This window comes from Ambystoma mexicanum, chromosome 8, assembly GCF_040938575.1.
Source record: "Ambystoma mexicanum isolate Mex_15411 chromosome 8, UKY_AmexF1_1, whole genome shotgun sequence".
NCBI lineage: Eukaryota > Metazoa > Chordata > Amphibia > Caudata > Ambystomatidae > Ambystoma > Ambystoma mexicanum.
The window spans coordinates 526,211,057-526,232,854 of record NC_090929.1 but is presented as its reverse complement, the minus strand read 5'-3'; positions in this window follow the sequence as shown (position 1 = coordinate 526,232,854).

The window sequence follows — 21,798 nt, the reverse complement described above, 5'->3', positions numbered from 1 at the left end:
GGACACTCTTCGCAATATTTGGCCACTTCTCTGTATATTCCGGGCCAAAAGAATCTTTTTAGTAATTTCTCCTGTGTTTTCTCCTTCCCCAAGTGTCGTCCTACAGCATCATCATGTGCTATTCGCAGTACAGTCTCTCTAAAGACCAACGGTACTAGTAACTGTTCCAATTCTTTCTTCTTTTGATTCAAAGTTACTCGATATACCAAATCATTCTTTGACTTGAACCACGGATAGACTCCTTCCTTGTTATCTGATGTTGCTTGATTTCGAGCATGTTTTAAAGTCGGGTCTAACAACAGTTCACTTCGGAAGGACCTGGTCCCTGAGTCTGGTAACCAGTCTATTAATCCTACATATCTATTACTTTCATGCCACAATTTTTGTTTTTCTCTGACTTCTCTTTTTGTCTTTTTAGGTCTGAGATGTGACTTATTTTCGATCTCAGTTTGAGCATAGGGCACGGTATGCAGCCACTCTTGATCTCGTAGACATTCCTCAAACAAAGGTAGGTCTTTACCTACTAGCACTTGTGCCGGTAAATGGGGCATTATGGCGACCTTCATCCTCGTGCTAACCCCTTTTACCTCAAGATCTACTTCCTGGGAGGAATATGCCTTGGTGTCCCCATGCACACAGGTAATAGGAATAGTTCCTCTACCCTTCCCCGCCAAGCCACTTACTTCCGGTATTATGGCGGTCTGCTCACTTCCTGAATCCAGCAGGGCTGGTCTCGGTTTTCCATCCAGTCGTACTTCCATCAGATATGGATCCTTCCATCTTCGGTATTCTTGTTTTTAGGCATAGCCGATTTCCATTGGCACTGTCTTTGGTTTTCGTGGGCAATACCGGGCAATATGTCCCCATTCGCCAGAGTCAAAACATTGTGGTTGTCTGGTCGTCGTGTTCCATCCATTTCCTTGGCCTGGTTTACTGCTCTTTACTTCGGGTAGGGCTGTTCTTTTGGGCACCAATTTGTTGGGGTCTACCGACGGTGGTCTGGTAGCACCTGCTTTCTGAAACGCTATTGCGATATCAATGGCCTCTGCTAGAGTAGGTCTATGATGTTGACGTACCCATCTTTGCATAGCAGAGGGTAAAGCCTCTATGAATTGTTCGAGTTTAACTTTCTCCATTATTTCCTGTACTGATGCAGAGGCTGGTTTTAACCATTTGTCACAGAGATTGTGTATTCGGTAATACAGTTGTCTGGGGGTCTCACCGGTTCTTAGGCGGGTATCCTTTAGTCTGGCTCTGTATGCCTCGTCGTCGACCCCCATTCGTTCTGATATGGTTTTCTTGATCTCTGCGTAAGTAACATCTCCTGTTGGATTTGCTGCCTGATATACTCCTTGTAAGGGACCAGTCAATAATGGAGCAATGAAGTGGCCCCATTTCTCCAACGGCCACTGCAAATTTCTTGCCACTCTCTCTAAGTTGGTAAAAAAATACCCTGGATCTTCACCTTACTGATATTTTTGTAGTACATTGGTTGGGGCTATGGAGTTACTCCTTGTAGCTGTCATAGTCTTTGTGATGTGCTTGATGGCATCTTGCGTGGCTGCCTGTATCTGTAGAGCTTGCTGTAACGCCTGTCGGTCCGTTTGAGCTTGATGCGACCGCACCTGCATTGCCTGTTGCAGTTGTTGCTGACCATCTGTAAGTGCTTTGATTATGGCCTCCATAGCGTTCTCGATCCCACCGCTGACACCACTGATGTAAGGGATAACTAGGAGCAGGAGTTAGGTTAACAAAAATGTGTCTTTATTGACTTAAAAATGGTAACAAAAGAAAATTAAGTTGGGTAAGAACCCCTGTTTAGAGTCCAAAATTTGTTATCAGCAGGCTTGGTTAGAGTATACGGGAAAAACCGTAGTTTAGTCTTTGTATGCCCACTGGAACCTCTCGGCTGCTTCCTCACTCTCTGCTGACCTCTGCAACAGAAAGGAAACAAATCCATCAGTTTTTCCTTTTCTCCACCCTTATATAGGGGCTTGGACAATTCCACCCAATCAGGATGCTTCCCCGCCCGAAAGCTTGAAAAGCCCCTCCAAGCCCCACCCCCTTCCCTGGAGGATCCTGGTCGCCATAATGGAGCCCGCACTGGTGCCTCGTGGAGAACGCTGGTTTTCATTGTAAAAGTACACGGTAAGTTCTGTGATACAATAAGGTTGTTTTCTACAGTTTTCTGTGGTGCATTCTTTTGTTTAATAACACGCTCGTATGGTTTTCTATTCCGGTCATTATAAGTGTGGTTTGACTTCGAAAGGAACTTGCTACCCTTAATCTGAAAACAAGTTTTTCCCTGGGCTGCCTGAGCCAGCGCTGACTTCAGAGGGAACGTGTTGCCTTTGATGTGTAAACTATTTAGATGAGTCATGTCTTTTCCCGCGGCTGCCTGAGCCGGTGCTTTTATGAAGTCTGTACTTGTACGGCCATGGCCGAGAATATCAGGGCCTGTGTGTGTTTCGTTTTCATGATCCAGCACTGTTTTATTTTCTGTCTCTTGTCCCCACTAACCCTCCTTTGGGTTTTCCGTGTCTGGAGCTTCTGTCAGGTTGTCACAAGGGCTTTTATTGAATATAAAGCATACGTTCTCTTCTGCATTTGGGAAATGTGAGAGGCAATTCTTCTTCTTGTCTTGCTTACCAGCTAGTTAGTACTAGAGGGAGGGTCTCGCCTTTGCACATTTTTTATGTTGCTCAAATGTAACCACTCTCTTCTTCCAGACACCCTAACTGCAGTAGGTGAAACGTTCTCTACTTGGTATGGTCCATTGAACCTTGGCTCATGCCATATTCGTGTAAGGTTTTTGATAAGCACTTGATCTGCAAAATACAACTTTGGTGGTGGCAATAATTCACTTGGATCTGTTACTGGGCTGTCCTCTTCCATGTTACTCAACCGTTCCCTCCCATGCTTGACTTGATCTGAAACAAAAGAAACACTGCTAGTCATACATGTCAAATAATCGTGCATCTCATCACCTTAAGTCTGCGCTACACTCTGGGCATCACTTCTAACTCTAAATGGGGGCATGAGGGGCATCCTCATGCAGCACCCTGTTACTAGTTTATGGGGCATATGGTGATGGTCTGAGCCTGGCAGATTTCGAATGGCAAACAATGCCAGGGGTAGGCAATATAGCCATCCCGTTTTCAAAGTTAATCTAATCTTTGCTATTCTTTCCTTGAGGAGCCTGTTGAGACTCTCACATATTCTGTTTGCTTGTGGGTGATAAGCAGAAGAACATGTATGCTTTATATTTAAAAAAGCCCTATTTGTTCAAATAGCTCATTGACAAAGTGTGGCAGGTTATCGGACTTTAATACTTTGTACACACCCCATCTCAGAAATAACTTGCGCACTAAGAACGTTGTTGCACAGGTGGCATCAGGAGATGTACAAGGACCGGCTTTGATCCATCGAGAAGAGGGACACACTACCACCAATAGATACCTATATCCATTACATGTCAGCAGCATGTCAAAGTAGTCAATATGCAAATGCTGAAACAGGACATTTGGGCGGGGTATTACTCCTCTGATTGTTCTTAGTATATGCCCAGCTGTAAACGTCTGACACACGATGCAGTTCACAATGAACTGTGCAGCGTGATCCAAGAGAATGGGAACAAACCAGTCCTCTGCAATAGTGGCAGCAAGACTTTTCTTGGGTTATATGAACAGCATAATGCAGCTGCTCAAGTGCTACAATCAGTAATGCAGCTGGCATCACTGGCCATCCAGTGCTTTCCTGTCTCCATAGTGCTTCAATGGGGGATAAAGAACACCCCCTACGTCTCCACCACTCCTGCTCTTTGTAAGAGGATTCAATTGCTAAGTCAACGCCTAGTCTGGAATACTGAATGGAAACCCTTATTAATATATCTTTATGTCCAGTTCATACGTTCTGGAGGACTACCCCTATATAACACCCCTCTCTTGGAATCCTCCTGACCCCACTGAGCCAAGAAGTAGTTCTGTTTTGCAAGTGTAAAAGGTTTATTTGATAATTTAAACAATAGATCTATATATCACACTTTATAATAAATTAATAATTGGATATTGCACTTAATCTGATATGATAAAGATTAACAACGGAGAATCTGCCACTAGCACACTTCTTTATAATCAATGATGAGTGGTTATAGGATGAATAAGATAGCAACAATACTTTTATGGTTTCAAATGGATGCAAGGTGGAATGAAAATGCAGTACAGAAAATACTCAATATGATTTCAACAAAACAATGTAATCACTTTTCTCTGGCAATTCCCTCCCCCCTTTTATGCAATGCAAGGAAATGGAAGGAAAGCACACAGTTCTCAGAAATGCAATCAAATGTAATTCAGTTCACCCCAGCAAGTTTAGACTACAGAAGCTTACACACAGGCCCAAAATGCTTTTATATGTGCTGGCAATGAAGTGAAAAATATGCTAAAATGCTTTTAATTCCCTCTAGAGGTTCAGGGTGAGTGGTATCTAGTTAATATTAGTCCAGGCTCACTTTAGCAAGGATCTAGGGTGTAACTAGCAGGTTAAATGAATTTTTGGCAACTGAAAGCAAGAAGCTTCTGTTTTCACACGTTGAGAAATTTGCAAATCGCTGCAAAATTCGCGCGTGCGTTTTTCACGATTGCGGCAGAACTATAGGGGGTAGGAATGCTAAGTTCGTAGGAAAGCCACAATTCTCAGCTTTCAGGGGAAAGTTACTGCAAGTCTCTAGGACAAACGGTCACGGAGATATGAGCGATTAAATAAAGGTCGTTTTTCAGATTTGAAATTTTAAAGTTCAAAAAGACAAGTGCAGCTTGCAAATAGAAAATGACAGGTGACAGCTTTACAAATGACAGGTGACAGTTAGGAGGCAGTTCTACTTAGATCATAATAGATTGAATTATATTATTTTAACTAAGAGATTGGTTCTGCACAGTTTTGCTAGGTACTCACACTATATTCTTGAATTAGAATGGGCCTCGCCACGGATCTGGTCAGGTTTTCTTCACTCGCCCCGGACGGTCTCTGCGCACAGCGTCTGGGTCAGCTCTACTCTGCTGGTCTGGTCTGGGTCTCTGGTTCTGCTAACAGTGATCTGGGTCAGCTCTGCTCTCTCTCTGGTTCTGGAAATTTGATAGATTTGAAGTCTCTATGTCTGCTCTCTGAAGGTTGAGGGAGGTAAAGTATGGATTTTCCTGGCAGAGCTTCCATCTGCAAATGGATTTGAAGGTCCCTATCTGTCCTGCCTGTCTGCTTTTATGTGTTTTGAAAATGGGTGTGTGTGAGCAGCATCACTAGCCAGCCCCTCTCCACTTGTCATTGGCCACTTCATTCGCTTCCACTTGATTGGGGGAATGAAATGAAGTGTCATCATGATGAGGTCTGTTTATGGTACAGAGAACCCACTCCTGTCAACTTTACACACAATCTATATTTGCTCAAAAAGACATATTTGCACAGGTACACATTTGTTTAAAATTACATGCACCCATCATGCATTACAGGAGGTATACCCTGTCCAAATCTGCTCTTCCTGGGGGCTTGGGTTCAAAAATGGCACATATTTCACTTTTTAACTGGTTTCGCAATATCGGACATTACCCCAAATTTACACACATGTGCGCAAGGAGTATGGACATTAGTTGATGAAGTGTCAGATTTTTCACATGCACACATTTTGAGTAATATCCTCTTTTCCGCTAAAACCCCCCTGAACATACCACCGGGTCCTAACACGTCTTAAAATGTGGGCAGAAAAATCACAAGAATTATGGTGTCATTTAAATAATTTTCACAAGTCCGTATTATGAGTTATTCATCTTTTTAGAGTTATGTTCTGGCCCCAAAGGGGTGTGGTTTCCCCCCAGCACAAGGTTGAATTTCTGGTTTTTCCAGTTCTGCCAAGCCAGCTTGCTGTCACAGGCAGTGCCCCTCCCCTGTCCTTCCAGGAGGAAGCTCCATTTACGACTCCCGCCAATAAAACATTTGCCTGAGTCAGGACAGGGCTTTGTTCAGAGCTCCTGTAGTCTGTGGGGGCTCCCCTTAATTCAATTATCAGAGAGATGGCATATCCTTAGTGTGGCCAGCAAAAGGCAGATAGGCCTGGGAACACAGCTGTGACTCAAGTTTCATCTCCTGTCGGGGGTAGCTGGTGGGCAGAATTCAGTTCCTTAAGCCAGGTTTCAGATAAAATGTCACTTTTTGTTACCCAGTTTAAGTCAAGACAATGTTTACATATGCAGCTAGAATGCTGATTCTAAGTTTAAAACTATGACATTTAAACAATTGCAACCTATGTGACACTCAAAGTAGGTCACTCATTTCTTTTAAACATTTAGATTTTTAGTGTATTTCAGTCCAAATTTACTTAAACTGCTGAAATCCACAGCTCAGCCAGTCTTGTTATAAACCTTCAAGTCACTTCAGAATATAACTTTACATTGGATCCACCTCACAGTAAGTCTTTCTTTGGCTTGCCTTGGGTTCATTTATTCAGTTTTACACAAAATCTGGTGGTTTGAAAACGCCGGCTTTCTGATAGTGGTGAGTACTGGTACTGCACCCCTTTTTGGGATTTAAGAAAATGAATTCCCAACAGTTATGGGTTTGCTTTTGGCAATCAGCATTGCCATTCCCAATGGTTTCAGACTACTGTGTGGGTAGTCCAATGGTGGTTTTAGGCAGTGTCCTTCTGTGCCCATAACATCGGCAAAAATTAGTGGCAGCCTATTCTTCATGCATTTCCCTGTGCATTTTCTGGGAAGCTCTGGCCATTATGATGTTTTCCATGCCAATACTGCACAGTTTTGAGGTAGGGCTCGGATGTGTGGATAAAAACATCCCACATCTTCTTGTGGGGCTCTGCCCTGTATCTCTATTAGTTGCACAATCAACAGCATATTGTACCCCTCTCATGTGAACATGCTTCTATTTAATACCTCTCTGACATTTTCAGTTTCAAAACTTGACATTTCTGAGGAATATGCAACCCTTTTGGCTTCTAAATATGCAGCTTTGTTTCCGCAAGAAATAAAGTCTGTTCATTTAGTATGCACTGCACATTTTATGACTACTATGGCCACTGGGAGTTGCAGTGCCTTAATGAGCCTCTTCAATAAAGATGCATTTTGTACTGGAGTGCCGTCTGTACAGAGATAACCCCTCCTTTTCCAACATGTACGGTGGACGTCACATAGGCAGAGCCACTGTACACTGTCACTTCCTGATGTTTGCGTTTCTTGTGTGCAGAAATAAGCACTACCAATTTTACTGCCTGTGCTGAAAAATTGGATGGTAGTCTTTTCACTCGTCACTACCTCAAATTCAACATTTTGTCTGTGTCTTACAACAGCAGATCCTGTATGCCTCTCCCCACTAGTCTGTTTTTTGATGACCCATTAATAAAAAGAATCTCCCCTCACTCTAAAACATTTTCTTTCAAATGGGGTAAATCATCATAAAATTCAACATAGTGCAATCGTGTACATCTCACAATTTTAATAGCTGGGTTAGAAATCATTATTTCATATGCAGATGCTCTTTGTGTCGTAAATGTACTTTTGGGATTCTCTGAAATGGCAAATAAGGCATGCTCCATAGAGTCATTGCACAGCCCAGGGTAATACTTGTGGACTTCTCAATCGCAAATACAGCAACAGCCAAAGATTGTTTGCATGGAAATTTTCCTCTCATAACGGGATCTAAAATCCCATTGTAATATGCCAAAGGTGTATACCCTAGTGTTGTTCTTTGTGGGAGTACTGCTGTCATTAATGACCCATTGGTGTGTGAAAACAAATACAACTCTTCACTGTAATTGGCAATTCCCAAAAATGGAGCTGTACAAATTGCTCTTTTAATTCCTCAAATCCTTCCTCCATTTCTTTAGTCAATTCTATCTTTTCCTTTCCAACTTGTGCTTTCTTAAGTGCTTGCAAACATGGTTTTGTGTATGTGCTGTAGTCAAACACCCAGGCCCTACAATAATTACATAGGCCCAGAAATCGCTGAATTACCCTAACTTTATTTGGCTTTGGTGTTTTCATGATAACCTCAGCTCTCTCAGTTGTCACTTTCTTTCCTTCATGTGAAATTAACTGGCCTATGTACAACACCTCTTCATGGCAATACTGTAATGTGTCCTTATCTACTGTCTATCCTTTGTCTGGCAATGCAGTCATTCACTGAAAAGAGACTTGCTGACATTCATCCTCTGTTTCACTTCAGATTAATATGTCATCTATGTACTGAATTACCTTAATTTTGAGTTCAATGTTACCTAAATCCATCTGTAGGACCCTATTAAAAAATGACCGGGACTCACGGTACCCCTGAGGCAAACAAGTATGTTTCAGTCTTGTTTGTCTGAATGTAAAGAAGGTAAGGTCTTCTGAGTCTTTGTGCAACGGGATTGAGAAAAAAACGCATTTCTCAAATCTATCATTGTGAAATACTTAGCTTCAATTGGGATGCTACACAATATTGTTGCAGGGTTCTGAACTAATGGAAATTCTGCCTCTGCAGTCTGATCAAGAGGGTGCAAGTCCTAGATAAATTTCCATGACCCCTCTTTTGATTTTTTAATCAGATACACTGCAGTATTGCACCAGGAGTTTGATGACACTAGGATTCCCTGTCTCATCAATGCTGAGATAATCTTAAATATGGCTTCATCAGCTGGTCGGGAGATTACATTAGCCGTGCATCACACTTAGAATGTGAGGATCAGCCACTTGTCACATTTAAATAGAATTGTGAATGTTAGCCACATGTCACAATTAGATAGAATTGTGGGGATTAATTATGCATCTCATCTAAATTTGTGAACATTAGCCATGCATCACACTTAGATAGATTGTGAAATGTAACGATGCACAACACTTGATAGAATTTGGAAGCTTAGTCATGCGTCACATTTAGATAGAATTGTGCAGCTCATCCACATATAAGAACATAGAGAGTAGCCAATGAACTAACCATCCCACTCCTTCTCCCTCCGACACACCACCCACGTACTATACACACCCACTGGGTTATCCAACCAATACATAAACACACACCCACAATATGTAACACATGTATATAACAACAGAAAACAGACACTGGACCTTACCCATACGGTCACAACAAGCCATTGAGCACAACCTTAAATACACATAGAACACACAGACACCCCCCCCACATAACAAATATTCACATAGTAAAACAACCTCGGCAATGTACCTTACACGTATGGAAACAACAAGCCAGTGCACACAATCAACCACTTGTAAGCCAACACACAAAGACACCAGTTTCTCCTGGTTCTGGAACTATCCTATCACTCTACCCTCACTAACAACCTCTGTCCTCTTTCATGCAGAGCCATGCAGAGCCATGTGAACACTGGGAGACTGCCCCTCGTGGTAGCGGTGCACAGTATAAATCAACACAACATAACATAACACTGATGAGGTCCAACCAGACCGAAACACGTGTCTGGGGATGCTGTTGGTACTCTTGTTCAGAGGAGAATTGTCTGGCAGAGGGACTCCCAGGACCCCCCTTGTTAATTTGCTACCTAAATTCTGTCCTTCCTGAGCCCTCCGCTCAACTACCACCAACCTTCTGCGAGTCAGCTGGTTCTCCAAGCAGAGATTTGGAGGGAAATCTTTATCCTCTGCAGGTGCCTCCTTCTAGAATATCCTACCTGACGCACTTCATCTTCAGCCTGATCTCCTTAAATTCCGGAAACTCCTTTCAAAACATCCCTCTTCTCTTCTTCCTTCTCTCTCCTTCTACCCTGCTAATCTTTCTCTCTATACCGCTCTCCCTCCTTTTCTGCCCAGCCTGCTGACTGGCCACCTGGTGTACCTCAGAGTCTCACAGGTCGCTGGCACCCTAGCCAGTCCTCTCAGACTTGCCTCCGGGCCTTGCACTTGCCTCATCATTACTGCACTTGGTCAATGACCCATGAGAGTGGCATCTCTCAGCGCTCACCCGACTTCTGACTGACTGGGCGAACCTGGTGCTCTCTCCCACCCTCTCACCCCCTACTCTTGTCCCCCCTCTCCTGCACCTGTCTGCACACTTTCACGATCTGAATGCACCATGCCTTGAAGATTGTCCATGTGTTTTTCCCTTGTCACCCCTCCCTGCTTGGTGGCGCTTCAATGCACTTGGAAAAACTGCAGCATCATCATAAGACTTATTTGCTGTTATCTACACCGTTAATGGTATTATATGCACTTGTTCCATGCACCCACTCTGCCCATGCAGACTTGAATCGTTCAGAAATTCAAGGGCTCTGAATGACTGTTGTTTTTCCCCTTGTTCCCTCCCTCATTTAGCGCTTTGAAACACTTGCTTTGTTTGTAGGCGCTTTACAAATAAACAATATCATACCATAGCAAACCAGACGTTTAGGCTGTAACGAAATGCTTTAGGTTTGCAAAGTTATAATACATTGGTAATCGCAAGAGAGCATTCTAGGAACCTGGAATCAAACTTTGGACCCTTTCCCTTTCCTCCTTATAATGCAGTGAAATCTTTCTGATCACACCCTTTTCCTAAGGTAGTGAATCAGGTTTCTTGGTCACATGAATAAATATTGTTTCTTAGAACAGGCCCTTACGTTTTCGTTTCAAATCTGAATTCTTATACAATTTAGCATGCATACACTTCTATACAATATTGGTTAAATACACACTAGAAACAACATTTATATGCATTCATTTATAAAAATGGCATATGAAATCCTAAAAATCGTGTTTGTGGGATTTTACAAAATTGTATAAAAAATATGTATTTCATAGCATCCATGCTATAAAACAAGAATTGTGTATATTATGATTACCGACAAAAAGCCCTTTACTCCTCTCTTCTTTAAAAGGGGTTTCAATGCGTATTAACGGCTGCTTTATTTTCTATGCTGCCCGAGTACTGATCATATAGTCCTTACTTCAGCGACGGCACATACATATTTAATAACATATGCATTGCATTCTTCCACACTTAATTATATATATCAACTTCTCATGTACTAGATTGTTGCCAGATATACTAAAATATTACTTATTCTTGTTAATAAATTGTCACACTAAAGCCCCGGTCTTACCTGTTTGTCCCTTGTCGCTTTCTTCTTTGTAGGTTTCTCTGCTCTCCAGGATGTCTGGGACTTGAACAGGTAAGGCCGGTGGTCCTCCGTATCCAGCGTGGAATGTAAGTAGACTCAGAGGAAGAGTTCAGGATTCCAGGAAGTAAGAGCAGACAACGTTCAGGAGTAAGCGCGGAACCAGGAAGGAAGGCACTATTCACAAGTATTGCAATGGAGTTGCGAGCACGGAGCCTGCAAGGGGACTCAGGAAGGAATGAGCGGACGGTCTGGGAGAGGAGTACGCCGCACAATGGTCCAGGAAATGGGAAGAGAGAGAATGGATGTATCGGAACAACAATACGAGGAAAGGAACGGTGAGCACACTAGCTGCGAACTCGAAAGGGAGCGTTGAGACGCAGAGCACCGTGGGGGCATGCCCTTTTTCTAGGAATCCATTGCTCCGGCGTGAACGCTAGAGTGCAGCATGACTTATGCGCCAGCCATGTTGAGAGGAACACGGCCCCAGTGGTACGGTGCATCATGGACCAGGAAGTCCAGAAGGGGCGCAAATGGCGGTTCATGACAGCATGCGCCCACTAAAACCCGATCCACTGGGCTTGCCCGGATGAGTCAGATGGAATTTCCACACTAAGCGAGGGGCACTGATGCTGGAGACAGGTTCCCATGTTCGTTCGCTGGGAGGATACCCTTTCCTTCCACTAGATACTGTAGCCGACCTCATTTATATCTAGAGTCACAGATCCTGGAGACCTCAAATTCAGTCTGATCTTTGACTAGCACTGGGTTGGGTCGGTGAGCTGACCTAGTGGATGCAAGATAAGGTTTGAGCAGGCAAGTGTGAAGAACAGGATGAATCCTCTTCCAGGAGTCTGGTAACTGGAGTCGATACGCCACTGGATTGATGACCTCTTTGATAGGAAATGGTCCATAGAATTTGGGGGCCAATATATTAGGATGTATATGTCGAGGCAGTAGTTTAGAAGACAACCAGACCTTGTCATCAATCCCATAGACAGGAGCAGGCCTCCGTTTAGCATCAGCATGCCTTTTGACATCCATTCTGGTCTTTTTTAAATGTTCCTTAGCATCCCTGTGTGTCGTGACCAGTCTTTCAATCCAGGAATCAACCGATGGAACCGGTGTGGTATGAGGTAAGATCGTTGGCAGAACTGATGGATGGAAACCTTGACTACAGAAGAAGGGCTTGTCGTAATAGCTGAATGATCAGAGTTGTTATAGGCAAATTCTGCTACTGGAATTAAGATCGACCAATCATCCTAGACTTTGGCTGAACAACAGCACAAATATGGTTCTAAAGTCTGATTTACACGCTCTGTAACTCTATTGGTTTGGGGGTGGTTTCCAGAAGACAAGGCACGTTGGATGCCCAGCATGTGGCATAAGTGTTTCCAGAACTGTGAGATGTATTGAGGACCGCGGTCTGAAATGATCTTGGAAGGTAGGCCATGTAATCTGAAGATGTGCTTCAGAATTATACCTGCCATTTCCTGGGCTGAAGGCAACTTGTACAATGGGGTAAAGTGAGCCACGTGGGTGAACAGGTGGATGATAACCATTATGGTGATAAATCCTTTGGAAGGGGGCAGCTCTACGATAAAATCGGTGGCGATCACTTCCCACGGTCGATCTGGCAATGTAGGTTGATGGAGAAGACCAGCAGGTTTCTTATTATCTGACTTATTCTGACTGCAGACTGGGCAGGCTTGGATATACGCCTTTACTCCATCACTCATGTGAGGCCACCAGAATTGTCTCTGAATATGGCGAAAGGTAGCAGTAACGCCTCGATGCCCGGAATGGAAGGTGTCATGACAGAGGTTCATGATCTTGGTTCTCAACATGTTTGTGGGTACTTCCAGCCTGTTATCTTTGAAGAGATAACCATCTTTTGTGACTAAGGTCCATTGGTTCTTTCCAACGTAGTCCTTCCACAGATCAGAAGATGGTGTTTCAGCTCGGAATCTTTCCAGTAAGGAGTTGGCTTGGGCCACAAACACTGACTCAGGGAACATTTTTGGAAAAGCACGGGCCTCCACTGGCTCGTAATCAAGGCGCCTGGATAAGGCATTGGCAATTACGTTGTGAGTTCCTGGGACGTGATGTATGCGAAACTGATACTGGGCAGAAAAATAAGCCCAATGAGCTTGGCGACTGTTTCTTCATTCCAGGGATTGTAGAATCTGTAGATTTCTATGATCAGTTCGCACTTGGACAGGAAATTTGGCACCCAGGAGTAAATGGCACCAGTCAGTAAAGGCTTGCCGGATGGCGAGCAATTCTTTCTCCAGCACTGAATAGTGGGTCTCACTGGGACTTAAAGTTCGAGATAGGTAAGCAATGGGATGTTTCGCTTTGTCCTCGAATTCTTGTTTTAGGACAGCTCCTATTGCATGATCTGAGGCATCTGATTCCACCAGGAAGGCTCTGTTGATATCCGGTTGAGCCAGGATGGGACCTTGAGTAAATCTCTGTTTTAACTCCTGGAAGGCCGCTTCTTGAGCTTCGGACCAAATAAAGGGAATGTCTTTCTTCAACAATGCGACTATTGGCTGTACAATGTCAGAGAAGGTGGGAATGAATTTCTGGTAAAAGTTGTCGAGTCCCAGGAAGGATTGAATCTGTTTTACTGTTGTAGGGGCTAGCCGAGATAGGATAGACTCAACCTTGGAGGGATCCATTTCGATTCCCTTTGCACTCAGAAGGAACCTGAGGTAATGGACTGTTTGGGCGTCGATGATGCATTTCTCTGGTTTAACCAGGGGTTTGTTCTCTTGTAGACGTTGTAATACCGATTTCACATGTTTCTGATGTAGCTGGGAATCCTTGCAATAAATCAAGATGTCGTCCAAATACACTATGACAAAGAGGAACAACATACCCGAAAATACTCTATCCATGAATCGTTGAAACACTGCAGGGGAGTTTGCAAGACCAAATGGCATTACCAGGTATTCAAAATGTCCAAAGGGGGTCCGGAATGTGGTCTTCTATTCATCACCTTCCTTTATCCGATGAGATGGTAGGCGCCTCTTAGGTCAAGTTTAGTAAAGATTAAAGCTCCCCGGACTGCTTCCAATATGTCGGATATGAGTGGTAGAGGATAACGATCCTTGAGGGCGCATTGGTTAAGTCCCCAATAGTCCAGGCAGGGTCAAAGTTCTTTAGTGTCTTTCTTGGGCACAAAAAACAAAGAGGCACCGGCTGGAGATTTGGAAGGTCGAATGGTTCCATTGGCAAGATTGGTGTCCAGATACTCCCGCAATGCCCTTTTTTCCGGCTCGGAAAGGATAAACATTCTTCCAAATGGTATCACTGCAGAATCTTCTGTGTCGATAGCACAATCTTCTGGTCGATGTGGTGGTAGTGATTGAACAATAGCTGTTGAAAACACATCCGAGTATTGATGGTATATCTCTGGTACTTGGGAAATATTGGAGACACAGATGGATGGTCGTTGGGGGATCTGGGGTTCCATAGCCATGTTCTGTACCATGTTTTGGGGTAAACAATGGGACAGACAGAATTCAGATCATAGAAATAAGGATCCGGCCACCCAATTGATGTACGGGTTGTGTTTTTGTAGCTAGGGCATTCCCAGAACAATAGAGTAATGTGCTGCCTTGATGAAGTCAAAACAAAGCATCTCCTGATGATTGTTGATTGAGAGTAACAATTCCGTAGTTTGCTGGGTTTTGGGTCCCAAGGATAGTGGTTTTCCATCAATTCCTTCGACAGCTTGAATCGTTCACTTAGTTTCCCAGTTAATGTGTTTCAAGGCCCATTCATGGTCCAAGAAGATTCCCATTGCACCACAGTCTACTAGGGCCAGAACAGAATGAGTCTCCTTATTGGTGGTACATAAGGATGTTTGCAGGACCACCAAGGTATTCAATTGGGGGAAATTTAAGGAAGGAGCAGAGGCGGAGCAGGCACCATTCTCCCGAAGCTGGGCTCCGCTCAAGATCGGGAGCTGGTGTTTCCCGAATGCCTGGGTGGAGCGTTAGGGCAATTCCGTACAAGATGTTTATCCGAGGCACAATACATACAGAGCCCTGTGTTGATCCTACACATCCTTTCCTGTGCGGATATTGGACCCCATATGGAGCCCAGTTGCATAGGCTCAGAATCAGGAGAGTACGATGTGGTCGCTTCCTTAGGGCTAGGAAATTCCGTTGAAAGCTTTGGAGAAACTGTTTTGGTCTTTTTCTTTTCTGTCTTTCTTTCCTGGTTTCAAAAGTCAATCTGGAGGGACAAGTCTATCAGGGCCTGGAAGGAACTTGGACGGGCTACTCTAGCGAGTTCGTCCTTAATTTCGTCATTTAAACCCCTGCGAAACAGGGTAAAACTTGCTTCCTGGGACCAATCTGCCTCTTTAGCTAACTGCTTAAAGTGGGTTACATAGGAAAGCATGTCTTGACTCCCCTGTTGGAATTCTAGGAGCCTTTCCTGAGCACTGTATACCTGTTCAGGACGATCGAACATAGTTTTGAAGGCTTCCACAAACCCGTCATAATTGTCCAGGAGTGGATCTGCAGCATTGACCAAAGGAGTTGCCCAGGCTAAGGCATTGCCTGAGAGATGACCAATTATAAACCCCACCTTGGCTCGGGCGTGGAAAAATAGTAGGGTTTAAATGTGAAATGCACCAAACAGGAATCGAGGAAGGACCGCAGTGATTTGCTGGAACCAACATACTTGTCCACTATGCCCGTGACCAGAGCACTTTCCTGTAACCCCGAATCCCGGGAAAGCACAAGTTGTTTTAATGCTGCATTTTCGGCTTTGAGGTTCTGAACCTCTGTTGTTAATTCCTGCATTCCTCTCATTAGGTCCTGGACTTCCGCCTCCATATTGAGCACTGTATCAAGTTCTGGGCGTCTCAAACTGTCACACTCAAGCCCCGTTCTTACCTGTTTGTCCCTTGTCACTTTCTACTTTGTAGGTTTCTCTGCTCTCCGGGATGTCTGGGACTTGAACAGGTAAGGCCGGTGGTCCTCTGTATCCAGCATGGAATGTAAGTAGACTCAGAGGAAGAGTTCAGGATTCCAGGAAGTAAGAGCAGACAACGGTCAGGAGTAAGCGCGGAACCAGGAAGGGAGGCACTATTCACAAGTATTGCAATGGATATGCGAGCACAGAGCCTGAAAGGGGACCCAGGAAGGAAAGAGCGGACAGCCTGGGAGAGGAGTATGCCGCAAAATGGTCCAGGAAATGGGAAGAGAGAGAATGGATGTATCGGAACAACGATACGAGGAAAGAAACGGTGAACACACTAGCTGCGAAATCGAAAGGGAGCGTTGAGACGCAGAGCGCCGCGGGGGCGTGCCCTTTTGCTAGGAATCCATTGCTCCGGCATAAACGCTAGAGCGCAGCATGACTGATGCGCTGGCCATGTTGAGAGGAACTCAGCCCCAGTGGTACAGCGCATCATGGACCAGGAAGTTCAGAAGAAGCGCAAATGGCGGTTCATGACATAAATGGCACCTCCTTTTGTTTATAAGCTGAAATCACAACCCACTTGCTGCTTTACTTTGTTTAGAACTAAAACAATTGTTAGTAAAATTTCTTCACCTTGCTCTTAAAAAATGTTCCTTGTTGTACGAGATCAAATCAGTTTGATTGAGAAATGTAAAAACTCAGTTGTGCATTCATTCTTTGAAAACAAGATTTGCAACAGTCCAAACTGATATTTAAAATAGTATTTTTTTTTTAATCTTCACCTGTGTGCGATTTCAGCACGTCTGGATTGTTGGTACCTAACACCAATCTAGCGTTGCCACTTGTGCCTGCCTTGTCTGTGTTGGTGCTCCCGGTGAACCATGTATTTATTTTATCTTACCTACAGTGGTCGAAGTGTATGAAAAGAAGTAGTGGAACTATGTTGCCTGCTGGCCTGCATCCACTACCCACAAACCCCATCATCACGTCCCCTCCCACATACAATACACACCACCAAACACTTGCACCTGCTGTTTAAAGGAACGTTCAGTGCAGTGCACTGAAAAAGTAAGTTTCAACTTCTTCCTACACTTTTATTTTAAAACGAAACCATTCCGGAACGGTTTCTTTTTAAAATAAAAGTATAGGAGCTGTAAAAGGTAATTTAAAAAAGTAGAGGAGCACTGCTCCCGACCGCTCCCGCTCATTTCGACCACTGCTTACCTATCGAGCTATATTTTTTGCTTTATTAAACTTGGCTAAATGCTAAATACATCCCAAGCAGGTATTTCACTGATGTGCTTAAGGGAAAAAGAGACTTTCCAACAATTGTGCTTATTGTTTCCTTCATTCCTTACAATTTGCACCTTTGAAAGGGGGAATTGGCCAATCAGGTACTTCGTAATATGGACTACATTCTTTGGTATAAGCCTGTGCCCTGAGCAGATTGAGTGCTGTTAGCCAGCACCCCCCCAGTAATTTATTGGCTGCTGTCCAGTGATATCAGTAATTGTCTTCTCATTTGTATTCCATGGTAGGCTACATTCTAACAAGTTTATCAAAACATGAATCATTTTTAAAGTCGCTCCATGGTTAAGGGGGAACCTCTCATCCATAGGAAATCAAAACTTTTTATGTCAAATACATTTTTAACCATAACACAGATCGGCACGAAACCAAATGTGGTGTCTGGCCCGTGAACCTTTTGTACAAATCCGTGCAACAAACAAAAGATATTGGGCCTCATTACGAGGTGGGCGCAAAGGGATACCGGGCACCGTTAAGGACATCGGTGCCAGCAATCCCTTATGGACGGGGCCCGTTAAGGGACTTCAGAGCTAATAACGGTACCGCAGCCTGCGGTACCGTTATTAGCGCCTTCCCATTGAGCCCTATGGGGGCTGAAATGGGAATGGGGAATGGCTTTTTCAATGGGGACTTACCGGTCCCGCAAAGGTCGGAATAGACCGGTAAATCCCCATTGAACGAGTGCGGACTCGGTACCGGTATTGGAGGTAGTCAGCTAGTAGCGCCATGACTACCTCCAACCTGGTAATGAGGCCCATTAAGTGTAAAAAAGTGTTTTTCTCTTTTGGCATTGGAATTCCCAAAAGGAAAATGTCTAATTTTTGGTCATGCGCACCCCCTAAACTGCTGGATGGATTTAGGTGGAAATAAGAAACAAGTTAGGCACAAACAGACCAATTGGAATTCTTTGTTGGTGTAAAGTAAATCTGTCCAGTAGGATATAAAAACAAAAAGAATTGGCATAGATTCCCCCAATGTCCAAAAGGTTAGCTATATATCCAATGATGTGTTGCTGGTTCCAAGGCATTGCTGACAATCTGCCATCTTGAAAATCAAGATTTGTATGCAGATTGTTTTAATGACCCTAAAATGATAAATGGGAAGTAAGTAGTGGAGGTTTGAGGGTGGGGAGCATGTGGGCAGGTAAGAGAGGAGGATTTGTGAAGATTTGCGGTCTGAAGATAGTGTGGATTCTTTTTTCTGAGTGTTTTTTGAGGTTGTGATCTGAGTTAAATACTGCATGCATATAAAATGTTGCAATGTGGACAGTACAGTAAATGCTAGTGGGGGAAAAAGTAGTATTTTAAAAGAATTTAAGAATCAATCATTATTCATTAAAGTGATTGCTTCCTAAGTTAACATTACGTGTTTGGGAGAGTGGTATTAGGGGGCTATTATGATTTGGGGATGTTGGATTAATTTTAAAATCTTATATTTTGACTAATGACATAAAAAAAATAATTTGTAACAGAAACTCAAGTGAAGCCGATGCATGTTTTCAATAGCCTTTTACTTTAATGCGGAAATCATGTCACAATTTAACAGTGAACATCCAGATTTTGCTTGACACATCAGCAGTGACGATCTGTCCATTCCCCTACATCCCTCACCCTTTCAAAGTACACCATTAGTCATCTGTTACCATCACTTCTTCCTCATCCCAGTACTGCAAGAGTTATCAGTTGCATTACCCCTAACTCCCTCTTCCTTGTCCATGCACCTCATTAGTAATATGTTACATTATCACACATCCCTCTTCTTAATCCCAGTGCCCTAATCCACTGTATCAAGACCACCTCCCTCTTCCCCGATGCATTGCTCCATTACCCTTGCCTCTTTCTTCATCATCTCAGTACCCCAATAGTAATTAATTGCGTTAGCCCATTAGTAATCCATTACATTTCTACAACAGCCCTCTTCCTTGTCTGAGTAGCTCATCAATAATTTATCACATTACACTCACCTCTCTCTTCCTTGCCCCAGTAATCATTACCCTCACATCCATCTTCCTCATCCCAGAACGCCAAAATGAATCCATTGTATTACCCCCACCTCCCTTTTCCTAAACCCAAATTCCCCAATAGTAAGCAGATGTGTTAACTGTGCCTCTTTCTTCCTCATCCCAGGAACTTATCAGAAATCAGTTACATTACTGCAACATACCTCTTCCTCATGCGAGTTCTACATCAGACCTGCCTCTCCCATCCTCATTCCAGCACTCTATTAGTAATCCATTACATCACTGACATGTTCCTCTTCCTTGTCCCAGTAGTAATCCATTGCATTGCCCCCACATATCTCTTCCACATCCCAGTACTCCATTAGCAGTCAGGTATATTACTGCCAGCTCCACTCTGCCTAGTTCCCGAATCCCATTAGTAATCTGTTATATTAGCCTCACCTCCATCTCCCTCTGCCTAGTACTCCACTACCCACACCTCTGACTTCCTTGTCTCAGTACTCCTTTAGACACACCTCTTTTCCTTGTCCCAGTAGTAATCCATAATATTACCACCCCTTCATCTTTCCACCAGTACCACATTATAAATCCATTGCAATACCACACCACCATTTTCCTTGTCTCAGTACTCCATTACCCCCACATCTTTCATTCTCGTCTCTGTCCCTGTACATCTCTGTAGCTCATCAAAGTAATCCATTACACTCACCCCCCTCTTCTTTATCCTGATACCCCATTAGTAATCCATGACATCACCCTAGCTCCCTCTTCCTCATTCCAGTACCCCAGTAGTAAATTTATGTGTTAACCCCACCTCCCTCTTCCCTATCACAGTCACCCTTTTAATAATCCATCAAATGACTGCCAAGGACTTCTTCCTCATCCCAATACCCCAAATTTAATGTGTGTAATTGCCTTCTCCTCTCTATTGATCGTCTCAGTTCCCTATTAGTAATCTGGTACATTACTGCAAGATCACTTTTCCTCATACCAGAATCCCATTAGTAATCCATTACACTACATTCATCTCCCTCTTCCTCAACCGAGTACTCCATTACCCCCTCTCACTATCTTGTGCCAGTGCTCCATTACCCCAACTGCTTCTTCCTAATCCTAGTACCTCACTCGTAATCAATTGCAATACTCCCACCAAACTCTTCCTCATTCTAGTACCCCATTAGAAAGCCATTGCATTAACCCAACATCCCTCCTTCCCTACCAAGAACCCCATCAATAATGAATTGCAATATCCAGCCCCCCTCTTCCTTGTCCTAGTGTTCCTGCAGTAATCCATGGCATGACCATGTCTCCCTCTTCTTCATCCCAGAACCCCATTTGTGATGTGTTGCATTACACTGCCTTTCTCATTCTCATCCAGGTAACCTATTAGTAATCTTTTGCATTGCCGCCACCTCACTATTACCTTAACTCTCCCTTCCTCGTACCACTTCACTACTACACAACCTCACTTCTGCTTGTCCCACTACCCCATTAGTAATCCATTGTATTACACAGCACCTCCCCATTCCTAATCATTTCCATTACCACTGCCTCCCTGTTCCTATTCCCAGTATACCACACGTAATCCATTCTCATCTAAAGGACACAGCATAGGAAATACTTAAAAAGATAATAAGAAGATAAAAAGGTATTATTACAGGTTGTGGGTGGTATAGCAAAACATTCAGTGAACAAACTTTGGTTCACCTGATTTAATGCAACAAAACCCCTCAAATGTGGATCTTGTGGGAAACTACGTAACACTAACTATGAGGCTCCCATTGAGCAACCCTAAAGCACACTTTTGACATCACAAATGACATCACTTATGACATCACATAGAATCAATTATGGCATCATCAATGACACCCCTGGTACAGCAGATCATGTGTGCAAGAGAAATGTAAGATTTTAAATGTGTGTTTCTGCATACAAGTGTGAATTCAAGTGCAAGGCTTGATTGGAGTTTGCATTTCAAAATACTGTTCATTTAACTAAATTACTATTTACTGTAAAAGTAGAAGAGTTTTGCTTTTGGCACAGTTTGTCTGCTGGGCGACTCGTTACACAACGTCTTGATGACCACAATGTTCAATTGGAGCAAAGGATTTACTTAGTTGCAGTAAGTCCATGGCCCTCATTAGGACCCTGGCGTTAAGGGGTTAAAGGCGCCGTAAAAGGTGTTGGCGCCGTTAAACCCTTAACGCCTTACTACGAGGTCCCTTTGCGTCCCCCGACCTGAACGGCTGGTCTGGACCAGCCGTTAAAGTAGGGATCCGCAAAGGGACCTTGATGGCAATTACGGTACCGCAATTTGCGGTACCGTAATTGCCGCCTTCCCCATTCCCATTCCCATTAAGCCCTGTGTGGCAAAAATGGGATTGGGGAAGGGTCATGGAGAAGGGGGAATTACTGCCCCGCCAACCTTGGAATGGGGTGGTAATTCCCCCTTTCTCCATGTCGGACTCCGGCATGG